The sequence below is a fragment of the Sus scrofa genome, chromosome 5 (assembly GCF_054392235.1).
Source record: "Sus scrofa isolate SSC_HxYL_T2T_F1_AM1 chromosome 5, Sscrofa_HxYL_maternal_Yorkshire_Landrace_v2.0, whole genome shotgun sequence".
NCBI lineage: Eukaryota > Metazoa > Chordata > Mammalia > Artiodactyla > Suidae > Sus > Sus scrofa.
The window spans coordinates 7,688,005-7,700,619 of NC_139387.1; the positions used below are offsets into that span (position 1 = coordinate 7,688,005).

Sequence of the window (12,615 nt, forward strand, 5' to 3'; positions counted from 1 at the left end):
TGTAACCATCAGTACATTCATCTCCATAGCTTTTGTCTTCTTGTTAAACTGAAACTCTGTACTCACTAAATACCAACTTCCCGGAGTTCCCCCTTGTGGCGCAGCAGAAATGAATCCAACTAGTATCCATGAAGATGCAGGTTCGATCCCTGGCCTTGCTCAGTGGGTTAAGGATCCAGCGTTGCTGTGAGCTTGAGCTGTGGTGTAGGTCGCAGATGCAGCTCAGATCTAGCATTGTTGTGGCTGTGGTGTAGGCCGGCGGCTACAGCTCTGATGCGACCCCTAGCCTAGGAACCTCCATATGCTTCAAGTGCAGCCCTAAAAATAAATACATACATACCAACTTCCATTCCTCCCTCTCCCCAGCCCTTGGCAACCACCGTTCTATTTTCAGTCCCTGAATTTGACTTCTCTAGGGTCGCTCCTATGAGTGGAAACATACAGTATTATCTTTTTGTGATGGGCTTATTTCACTGAGCGTAATGTCCTCAGGTTTTATCCATGTCGTAGCATATGTTAGAATTTCCTTCCCTCATGCAAAGGAAAATATGCTTTCTGCTTTCTGCACTCCGCTTTATATAGTAATTTCTTTTATGAATTTAGGCATGAGTTTGATGTGTGAAACAGATGCCTCAGTTCCTAAGAACCTGACCAGTTTTGTATGCACTAGGAAAGGTCTGTTTCTTCATTTATTCATTTCTTGGACAGACACTGATTGAGCACCTCCACTGGACCAGAGCCTCTGCAGTGCTCAGAGTGCAAAGCAGAATAACACAGTCTCTGTCCTCGAGTAAAGAGCTACCTGTATTAAGTAAAGAGAAGAACTGAAAAACCTTTTTGGGTTTGTTTTTTTTGTTTTTTGTTTTTTGGGTTTTTTTTTTTTTTTTTTTTTTTTTTGTCTTTTTGCTATTTCTTGGGCCGCTCCCTTGGCATATGGAGGTTCCCAGGCTAGGGGTCCAATCGGAGCTGTAGCCGCCAGCCTACGCCAGAGCCACAGCAACGCAGGATCCAAGCCGCGTCTTCGACCTTCACCACAGCTCACGGCAACGCCGGATCCTTAACCCACGGAGCAAGGGCAGGGACCGAACCTGCAACCTCATGGTTCCTAGTCAGATTCGTTAACCACTGTGCCACGAAGGGATCTCCTGGGTTTGTTTTTGAAAACCTTTAAAGCTCCTTTTATACTAACAGGTTGTGTGATTTTATAAACATCACAATTTTTTTGATGCTGGCAAACTCCACCACCCCCACCCCCGCCCCCGCCTGTCCCGAGACTGGATCCCGCCATCACCTCTCTCGCCCGCCCGGCGGCACCAGGATTCTTGGCTTGCCTCTGTAAGGGCAAATGAGGAGGTTGCTGAGGTCCAGCAGTTCCGAAGAGAAAACGTTTCACTGATTTTTACGATGGGGAACGCAAAAATTAGTATATCAAATATTGCTTTTCAGTTCTGTTTTCAGACTCCGTTTTGGAATGAGCATATCGATGGCCATTAACATGAAGTATTATTTATTCTTTGTGTTGTGGCTTTTATCTCAAACCCTTTCCTTAGGTCTCTGGAGAGCTATCTGGTGGCTGTAATTTACCCAGACGTTTTCTATTTCATTTTCAGCTGACACACACTGATCCATGGCATAGCTCCAAGGAGAGTGCCTGCGGCTTCGGCAGGACAGAAAGGAGATGGCCCTGGCCTGGCCACTAGCAGGAGAGAGGCTGTGGAATCAACAGACCTGAGTTTCGAGCCTGGTTCTGCTCCATTTATGAGTGAGTGACTTTAACCAAGTTTGCCCGTGTTCCTGACCCTCCATTTCAACGTCTGTAGAATGAAAGATGCCATACTCACCCGAAAAAGTGTAGGGGAGGACTGAGAACCCGTGGTGGGTTGTCTCCCCACAGTATCTGGGTGTTTTTTTTTCTCCTTTGGTTTGCAACAGTTTATAAGATGTTTGATCAAGGCTTAGGTTGTACTTTTTTATTATTTGAGTTTTTTTTATTTTTAATTTTTCATACAACTTTTAAAGGTTACACTCTATTTACAGTTACTACACGGGAGGGTCCCATCATGGCTAAGTGGAAACGAACCTGACTAGGATCCGTGAGGAGGTGGGTTCGATCCCTGGCCTCACGCAGTGGGTTAAGGATCTGGCATTGCCGTGAGCTGTGGTGTACGTTGCAAATGCGGCTCGAGTCCCACCTTGCTGTTGCTGTGGTGTAGGCCATCAGCTACAGCTCCAGTTAAACCCCTAGCTTGGGAACTTCCCTATCTGCAGGTGTGACCCTAGAGAAACAAAAAAAATAAATGAAGTTACTACAAAATATGGGCTCTATTCCCCATGTTATGTAGGACATCCTTGCTGTACTTTGACTTTAAGCTGGGGGCGCTCCTGCTCTCAGCCTTGTGTTCTAAAGGGGGAAACCCCAGGTCTACCTCTAGGCGTGGTTCCTGACTAGCTTAGGACCAGCATCCCCACCTCTAGCCACAGGGACAGGTCTACTGCTGGGCATGTACCTTCGTCAGGGCTGATGGGAGACAAAGAAACACGGGCTGGGAGTTTCTGGAAGGAAAAGCTTCTCTCATCCATGTGGACTTGAACAAGGTAATTTATAACCCAAGGAGCAGCTGACAGCCCTTCAAACCATAAGGGAAGAGCCTGCCTGGGGGTGGAGCCAGTCCCGAGTGCCTCACGTGGAGCCAGTGCTGCCCTGGACCTGTTGTCCACAAGAGCCAATAGATCTATTTTGTTATTTCAGCCAATTCCAGATGAGTTTTATGTTTCTTACATCATAGTCCTATTTGATTGTAGTGGGTTGAATGGTGGGCCCCCAAATGATACGTCAACATCTAAACCCCTGGAACCCGTGAATGTGACCTTATTTGGAAAAAGGGCCTTTGCAGAAGGAATTGAGTAAAAGATCTGGAGATGAGAGCATCCTGGATTATCCAAGTGGGCTCTAAATCCAATGGCAAGTATCCTTGTGAAAGACACAGACTGAAGGCCCTGTAAAGATGGGGACAGAGATAGGGGTGGTGCAGCTACAAGCCAACGCAGGTCTGGAGCCACCAGAAGCTAGAAGAGGCAGGGAAGGATTCTCCCCCTAGAGCCCGCAAAGAGAGCCAGGCCCTGCTGACACTTTGATTTTGGACTCTGGCCCCCAGAACTGTAGATGCATAAAAGTCTGTTATTTTAAACCACCAGGTCTACGGTTATTTGTTACAGCAGCCTGAGGAAGCAAACACACTGATCAGTGTGCATTTAGAAATATCAGTGTCTCCCCACAAGCAGAAGTCCAGGACCAGATGGCTTCACAGGCAAATTCTACCAAACATACAAAAAAGACTTTTCACTCATTCTTCTTAAACTCATCCAAAAGATTGAAGAAGAAGGAACACTCCCAAAGACATTCTATGAAGCCACCCTCACCCCGATACAAAACCAAAGACACTCCCAAAACGAAAATTACAGGCCAATATCTTTGATGAATATAGATGCAAAAAATTTCAACAAAATACTAGCATTTTGCTAGTATTCATTTTGGATCCAACAACACATTTTTTAAAAAAATCATATACCACAACCAAGTTAGATTCATCCCAGGGTCACAAGAATGGTTCAACATATGCAAATCAACCAATGTGAGCCCCCACATCAACAAAAGACAAAAACCACATGATCATCTCAATAGATATAGAAACAGCATTTGATAAAACGCAACATCCATTCATGATAAAAAAAAAAAAAACTTATGAAAGTGGGTATAGAGGGAACATATCTCAATGTAATAAAAGCTATTTAGGACAAAGCCACAGTCAAGATAATACTTAACCATGAAAAGTGAAAGCCTTCCCACTAAAATCTGGAACAAGACAAGGACACCCACTCTCACCACTTCTATTCAACATAGTATTGAAAGTCCTAGCCACAGCAATCAGACAAGAAAGAGAAATAAAGGTAGAAATATTAATGTCCTTTTCTTTATATAAAAAAATAAAAAAGAGGAGTTCCCATCCTGGCTCAGTGGTTAACAAATCCGACTAGGAACCATGAGGTTGCGGGTTCGATCCCTGGCCTTGCTAAGTGGGTTAAGGATCCGGCGTTGCTGTGAGCTATGGTGTAGGTTGCAGATGTGGCTCAGATCCCGAGTAGCTGTGGCTGTAGCATAGGCCAGCGGCTACAGCTCCGATTGGACCCCTAGCCTGGGAACCTCCATATGCCGTGGGAGCAGCCCAAGAAATGGCAAACAAGACAATAAATAAATAAATAAATAAATAAGAAAAAGAAAAAAAAAAGAAGTCAAAAGTCAACACACCTTAGTGAAACAGAAAGACAAAAGCCTGATTTAACTAATAAGCTCTTCAACATTATGGCTTCTATGGGCTCTCTCTAGACTTTCCTTTGAAGTGCTTATTTCATAGAGTATAAATAATGTAATTGATTTTTGGAATAACTGACTTGTTTTTGGCAGGGGCTTCTATGTCTGGTTTGTGGGGGGTGTCGATGCTGGGAGAAGGAAGGATTAATAGGTTTAAGGAACCCTCTGACTGTCTTGGTTTCCGATTTTAAAGTCGGCATTTGTTTTTTTGAGTGTGTGTGTCTTTTTTCTTTTCAACTTTTTAGAGCCACACCCTCGGCATATGGAGGTTCCTAGGCTAGGGGCCCAATCAGAGCTGTAGCCACTGGCCTACTCCAGAGCCACAGCAATGATGGATCCTTAACCCACCGAGGGAGGCCAGGGTTCAAACCTGCGTCCTCATGGATGCTAGTCGGGTTCATTACCCGCTGAGCCACGACAGGAACTCCTCAGCATTTGTTTTTAAAGCAGTCATTGTCTCCTTTTCTTCAAAGGGATTTAAAAGTAGGCCTTATCTTAAAAATCACTTGGCTCCGAACGGCACGGCAGCTTTTATGATTCTTCCTCATCCAAACACTGGCCATTTCAGACAGCGTTGAATTGACGAGTTCAGCTGGACTTTCAGAGCTCTCCTCCCACACTGCATTAGCAGCCAAATGTCCCTAATTCTCTGCCCATGGACAAGGCCTCCTATTCTTAAGACTGAGTCAGTTGCCCTCCCAGAGTGCTGCTACCCCAAATAAGCTTGGGGTCATTAATAGAGAAGAAGGGAAGAGAGGATAATAGAAGCGAATGTGTGGGCAATTAGCAGTGCCTGTTCCATAAGGTCCTGAACCTGGGCTCCATGGACTGCCTGAGAGCTCTGCCGAGTATCCATGGAAACGTTTGCACACATCTGCTTATGTGCATTTTTCTGTAAATTCTAAGCTTTTATCTCTTCAAATATTTCCTCTCCCCTGTCCTCTTCCATCTTTCCTTTCTGGACTCCAAGCAGATATGCATTAGACTATCTCATTTTTTGAGATGATTTCTTTGACATTTTTCATCTCATCGTCTCCCTGTGTTGAATACTGTGTAATCACCTCGGATCCACTTCACTAATTTTCCCTTCAAATTGTCTATAATCCCCCGCTTAACCCACCCATATATATGTATATTTTTTTAACTGAACCTCATACTGCGGGTTAAGGATCCATTCGGCGTTGCCACAAGCTACAGCACAAGCCACTCCTGCAGCTCTGATTCGACCCCTGGCTTGAGAACTTCCATGTGCTACAGTTGTGGCTGTAAAAAGAAAGGAAGGGAGGGAGGAAGAAAGGGAGGGAGGGAGAAAAGAAATCGTAATTAATGGGTAGCAAAATATTTAGAATTGAGTAACAAAACAATTTAAATAATAAAATATCGGAGATGCCATAAAGACCATACTTCAAGGGAAATTTGTGGCCTTAAATGCCTATATTAGAAGAGTAGAAAGGTAATGAGATAAACAGTAAACTAAAGATGGTAGAAAGAAGGGAAGGATAGGGATAAAATTGGTAACTAAACCATGGACCTGAGCTGAGACCAGGCTCATCCACCCGTGGCCACTGCCGTGATGCACGTGGCGGATGTCCTGGACACCATCGGGGGTGAGGGGGGCGGAGGGGGATTGGGCTCCCTGCGATGAGCCGACAGACCGGGCTCCACTGACTTGGCAAAGCAAGAGGTCCGGGTTGCCCCCGTCCACAACGAGCTTCCCACGTTGCCCTGCTTCTTTCCCACTTGCCTCCCACTGAAAGCGGTTCCCAGACTCTTCTTGGCACCTTCTTCATTGTGAACCACGTCGCCTTCCTCCTTCACCCCCCTGCACCTTCTCTCCTCTGCCAAGGTCACCGCCCCCAGAAAGCCTTCTTCTCAGTTCCCGTACCCATCAGTCCTAGGGCTCTGGGGATGGGTTCTCATCCTCTTCCATCACCGCCCACAGCCGGTTAACCACGCCCCTCCTCATGGATCCTAGGCTTGCCCCCTAGCCCCATCTGTCCTGCTGTCTTCATCTTTTCCTGATCATCTCAAGAGCCTCTTCGTGGCCTCGGCCCCTTCCGTCTGACCCTTCCTTTATTCTCCACACAGCAGGCCATTTCCAGAGCAATCTTTCTAGAAGCACAGATCCTGTGGCCTCCTTCATTCTGGCTGACAGTTACTGGAAGGGCTCCATTAGCTCCCCAGGCGGTTAGGTGATCCTGTAACATCCAGAGCAAACTTGGTCCTATTACCTGTCACAACCCTGGCATATCCATGGACCTTGTTGAGGGGAATGCAGAATCTCCCAGTCTTCACCCAGACCTGCAGAATCTTTTTTTTTTTTCTTTTTTAAAGGGCTGCACCTGCAGCATATGGAAGTTCCCAGGCTAGGGGTCAAATCAGAGCTGCAGCTGCCAGCCTACACCACAGCCACAGCAACTCGGGATCCAAGCCGAGTCTGTGACCTACACCGCAGCTTGTGGCAACTTGGGGTCCTTAACCCACTGAGAGGCCAGGGATCAAACCTGCATCCTCATGGATACTAGTCGGGTCATTAACCTGCTGAGTCACAGGGGGGAACTCCCAGACCTGCAGAATCTTAATTTGCATTTTTAAAAGGTCCCCTGTGATGCGTTTATACCTTAAAACTTGAGAAGCACCAATGACTGTTGAGAGGGCCAGCAAGGTGAGAGGGCCAGAGAATTGGAGATTCACGTTGGCTTTCCTTTGCGTTCGTTCTGGTGAGCTGGGGGTGGCGGGTGGGGGCGGCATGGGAACAGTCTGCGTGCATTTTGAGTACAGTCAGTGCAGAAGCTTTGAGACTTCGATCAGGAAGAGAACTAATTATTCTGGAAGCAGCTGACAATTTCAGGTTGATGCTGTACTACCCTGAATAAAGCAGACAGATGCGAGGATCTGACAGCAAAGGACCTGTCACAGCAAAGAACTGCAGAGCACCCGCTCCTTTGTTGGAGCCCAGTGGGAAGGCGCTGCAGCAGCCAGAGGCCCAGAAGCGGGGAGGCTCTGTCCTGGCAGCAGAAAATTGCCTGGGGAAGGTAGATTTGCATCGAGGAGTCATTGTTAGACCAGAAAGGGCTTTGTGTTGAGCCTTTTGTGCATGTTCCACTCATCCAGGCTGTCCCACCCAATATATTCTTAGCACTCCTATTGCTCATCAAGCAGTCACAGGCAGTGGCACTTAAACAGTGGACCCCGCGGCCTGACTTCCTAAAAGGCTCCCGTAATCTTTCATTGATACAAAATACAAGTCCAGGAGTTCCTGTGGCGCAATGGAAACAAATCCGACCAGGAACCATGAGGTTGTGGGTTCGATCCCTGGCCTCGCTCAGTGGGTTAAGGATCTGGTGTTGCCATGAGCTGTGGCGTAGGTCGCAGACTCGGCTCAGATCTGGTGTTGCTGTGGCTGCGGTGTAGACCGACAGCTGTAGCTCTGATTAGACCCCCGCCTGGGAACCTCGGGTGAGGCCCTAAAAAGCAAAAAAAAAAAAGAGGAACAACCATCTCCAGGGCAGATCTAATATCTCTGGGGCAGAGGCTAAGTTTGGTGGTGGTGGGGGAGCACAGGGCTGCAACCATAGCTGGTGGGGACCCCAGAGAGCGCTGCCAAGGGGAGCATCACCCAGTGGAAAATAATGTACATGACCCCACACACCCCTCCCTCCAGCCTGCAGCTGAGGAGGCTGAAGCTAAGAAGTTATCTGGCTTTCTTCGCACAGCCAACAAATGGCAGAGATGGTATTATGGGTTGGATTGTGACCCTCCCCAAATTAAGATGCGTTGACATCCTACCCCCAGTACCTCAGAATGTGACCTTATTTGGAAATAAGTCTGTGGCAGGGGTAATCAGTTAAGAAGGGGTTGTACTGGATTAGGTTGTCAAGTATGACTGGCACGTCCTTTTTTTTTGGTCTTTTCTAGGGCCAAACTCATGGCATATGGAGGTTCCAAGGCTAGGGGTCTAATCGGAACTGCAGCCACTTGCCTACACCACAGCAATGCAGGATCTGAGCCGCGTCTGCGACCTACACCACAGCTCATGGCAACACCGGATCCTTAACCCACTGACTGAGGCCAGGGGATCAAACCCTCAACCTCATGGTTCCTAGTCAGATTCGTTAACCACTGAGTCACGAAAGGAACCCCCTGACTGGTGTCCTTATAAGAAGAAGAGAGATACAGAAAATGGCTGTGTGACAAAAGAGGCAGAGATTGGAGTGACACATCCGCTAGCCAAGGAGTGCTGGCAACACCCGAAGCTGGATGAGGCAAGGAAGGATTTCTTCCTGGTTCCAGAGTGTGCCTGCTGCATGCTGCTCTCAACACCTTGATTTTGGACTTCTAGCCTCTAGAACGATGAGGCCATAAATTTCTGTTGTTTTCAGCCACTCGGTTTGTGGTGGTTTGTGGTAGTTTGTTCCGGCAGCCCTGGAAACCAATGCTGGTGGGAGCATGGTTTCCCCATTGGTGTCGCCAGGACACAGAGGGGGCCCTTTGAGATGCTCAGGTTGATGGCATCCTCACCCACATGCCACCTCCAGATCCCTCCCACCTGTGCATGTGTGAGATGGCTGTCACGGTAGAAGGTCAGTGCTGCTGGGACGGCTTCCAAGGTGGAGCTGACACATGAAAAGCAGGGGGGCCAAACTCCTGCCTGGAGGGGTCTTTTAAACCCCCCGATCTTGCAAAGAGAGCAAGCAGGTGAGAGTGCCGTAGTCAGGCCCCAAAGAAGCAGAACCTGAGACTGTGGTGCTCGTGCAAGGGATTCACTGAGGGAGGGCTCTCAAGAGAAACCTGTCAGGGGAAGATGCTGGGGTAAGATGCGGTTTCAGGAGAAGTCCAGCCTCAGCCTGACCCCTGGGGGAGCTCTGGAGTATAACTTGTCCCACAGAGGAGGTTCCCCAAAAGGCAAGGGGCTGTGGGGCGGCCATCCTCTGCCAGCATCTCCTCAGCCAAGAGCACACGCTTCGAGGGGGGCACAGGTGTGAGCCCTTGGCAGCCAGTACCGGCAGCAGCTGTCGGCAGTGGGGCAGCCCAGGGCAGCAGCAGCAGCTCCGTGCTGGATGTGGGTGCCTGGACTCAAAGGAATCCTGACTCTGCTCCCCACTGGCCATGCTCGAGCTGTTCCTGTCTGCATGCAGGGTTCAGCTAGCAATGCAAGGAGATGGGGCCACGGGGGAGGAGGCGCGCGGGCGGGGAAGGAACTAACTAGAAGTTAATCAAGGTCTCTTCTTTTTCTGGGGTGACTCTGGAGGAGTACCCGCATAGAAGAAAAAAAAAAGATGGTGCTGGCAGAATTCCTCATGGTTTAATGATCAGTGTTCCAAGAACAACACAGCCTTTGACTTCTTCTTCCTCTGAAACTCATTATTTAAACAGAAGTTTGACTAAAAGTCAAAATACCTTAAAAAAAAAGATCTGGATCAATTAATGAGTGTAAGTTTGCTTAATTAGTCACAAGGGGCCAGTTCTCTGAAGTGACGTGATATCCTCCCCCTTCCCCATCCTTCTGCCTCAAAAATAAAACCAAAACAAAACAGGGCCTTCCTTGGTTCCACATTCAGGATAAAGCCAGGGCTGAAGCCTCGCTTGGTGGGCAGCCAGGCGGTGGGGTGCATGGGGGCTGGGAGAGGAGACAGGCTCCCGTCACAGGGCAGGACGATCACCCCACCGCCACCCCACCCCCGTTACCCTGGGGAGCCTGATTGGGGGGACTGTGCAGAGTCCCGTTGGGGAGCATCTTCAGGGCTGGCCCCCGGTCCTTGGCCCCTGCTTGTCCATCTGGATCTCGCCCACTTGATCTGCTGCCTCCCTGATCTGGGAGGCCAGCCAGTTTCTGCCCTCATGTCACTGGCGATGGAAGTAAGGATGGGGCTGGACACAGACCCACCCACCCGAGATGCTGGCACAGCCGCCCCCGACCCCTGCCGCCTCTCACAGTGCCACCCGCTGCCCCCTCGGAGGGCTCCCTCTGTGGTCACCCTGAAGGGCTTCCCGCATGCTCCCCCACTTCCCTACCCCTGCTGATGGCCTTGTGGGTAACCGGCCTGAAGAGAAGTCGTGCTCGTGCTCCTCTCTGCTCACCCATTTGATGAAATGTAATTATTTTATAATAAATTATGCAATAAAATTTTTTTAATGTTTAAATAAACAGTAGGGAAAAATGAAGTCACCCCTGAAAGTTACCTATTAATTATTATCATTACAATTCCAAAGCCTGTATCAGCATCTAAACCTCTAGTCAATTCCAACTAATCTCACCGTCCAAATTTGAGACTAGTAAAATCTCTTTTAACTACAAATGTACATTTGTAATTAAATAAAATCTACCTTTCGGTGGACTGGTAAAGGAATCTGCCCAAGTTTCGGTACCAGGTTTAAAGCGGTGCTTCTCCTAAGAAGTTGTGGGGTTTTGTGGACTGGTTTATGTGATGGACTCTGTGGTTCATGCTTTTGGTTGTTGTTCACTCTTTGCTCTGTAACTAGTATTCTCAGAGTGAAGTTTATGGGCCTCATTAGCAACTGTGCAGGACCACTTATTTTATCTGTATGGATACTGATTTTACTCCTAATTGCATTATTTTCCCTCCCTTTATTGACCTTCACTTTAATTCCCAAAGCTGTCTGCTTTATTCCTTGACATTGCGCACATTTTTGTAAGCCATCTAGATCGAGTTCTTTGTGTAATGAAGTGGGTGTAAACAAACACATACATACATAAATATACCCCATCATGCCTAACTAAAATATAAATTTGAATCAGGTGCCCAGAGGCAGACTTGACCTCTTTTCGACCAGCCCACCCAGCATGATGCACAGGCTCCGTCCCTGAGCCTCCTGTGGGGGCCCCGACCTAACGGTTCCGAGAAGCTTGCTTTCCCTTTGCTCAAAATGCATCAAAATGCCTCCAGGCTCTCCTGCCCCAGACAAAGGCTGAGACGAAATCTGACTCCAACTCCCACACTCGGAGCAGTGGTGGAGGGGAGAGGAGGAGAGGACTCACGATGCTGCCCCCTGCCCTGCATCCGTCTCCATCTGACGTCCTGTTTGTTAGTGCAGCCCCCTCATGCCTTGCCGTCCTTTCAGCAGCAAGCCCCAGTCGCTGCATCCCACCCCCAGTGTTCTTTTTGCATCAGTGTGAGAAAGTAATTTGCATCCAACTAGCAGGATTAAGTAAAATAGAAGAAGGCAGCCTGCCTTCTCATCTCAGAAATCCCTTTCATCTTGCTGAGGCTGTTGTGCAGAAGGCGGATGGAGCAGTTTTATTTTAATGTGGACCCTGCAGGCTGAGTTCAACTTTGTGGTCCATCTGCCTTAGAGATGGATGCGTGAACAGCCGGAATGGTGCAGTCTGAGGACCAAGCGCCCTTGAACCCTCCTTGCGTGCCTCTAGCTCCTGCACAGGGCAGCTGTTCTAAATCAGAGGGAGGACCAGATCTGTTTGCAATATCTGGGTGGGCGTGGGGCACATGAATAGTGCTGTAGATAATAGGATTCAGGCCCCAGATGTATCTGGACTGCTGCTCTCTCCCAGGGTTTCTCCTTTGAGAAGGAAGGCTACCCAAGAGAGCAGAGAAGCCGAGAGCCTGAGTGCCATTTTGCCAACCTCAGCGTCTTTACCTGCAAAATGGGTATTTCAGGTTACTGGGCTCTCAGAGTTGTTGGGAGAATTAAGTAGTGATATCTGGTACTTTAATAACTCTTATTACATGCCAGTCATCATTCTGAGTGCCTACATACAACAATTCATTTAATCCTTACAGCACTTTTAGTTGGTTTCTTTTCTTTTCTCTTCTTTTTTGTCTTAGGGCTACACCCACAGCATATGGAAGTTCCCAGGCTAGGGATCAAATTGGAGCTACAGCTGCCAACCTATACCACAGCAATGTGGGATCCGAGCCACCTCTACGACCTACACCACAGTTCATGGCAATACTGGATCCTTAACCCACTGAGCAAGGCCAGGGATCGAACCCGCATCCTCATAGATACTAGTCAGTTTCGTTCCCACTGAGCCACGAAGGGAACTCCCACTCTTAGTTATTAATATCCCCATTTTTCAAAGGAGGAAACGGAAGCTCAGACAGCTTAAATAATTTTTCAAGTTTAAGAAGCTGGTGAGTGACAGAACTGAGATTTGAACCCAAATCATCTGATCCCTGAATCTATGCCCTTAAGCACTGGGGCTCTAAGACTTGTCTGCAAAGACCCTGGGGCAGTGCCTGGCACCAAAAGCTCTCATCAAAGAT

General features: G+C 48.2%; 1 long non-coding RNA gene across 1 annotated transcript in view; it reads left to right on the forward strand.

Moving 5' to 3' along the window:
- LOC146403107 (uncharacterized) overlaps nucleotides 1–3,662 on the forward strand; it is a 39,014-nt gene extending 35,352 nt beyond the window's left edge. The window contains exon 2 of the long non-coding RNA XR_014803006.1: nucleotides 1,611–3,662. This is a non-coding gene — a long non-coding RNA (uncharacterized LOC146403107). The remainder of the gene's footprint in view (nucleotides 1–1,610) is intronic.
- The last annotated feature ends 8,953 nt before the right edge of the window (nucleotides 3,663–12,615 follow it).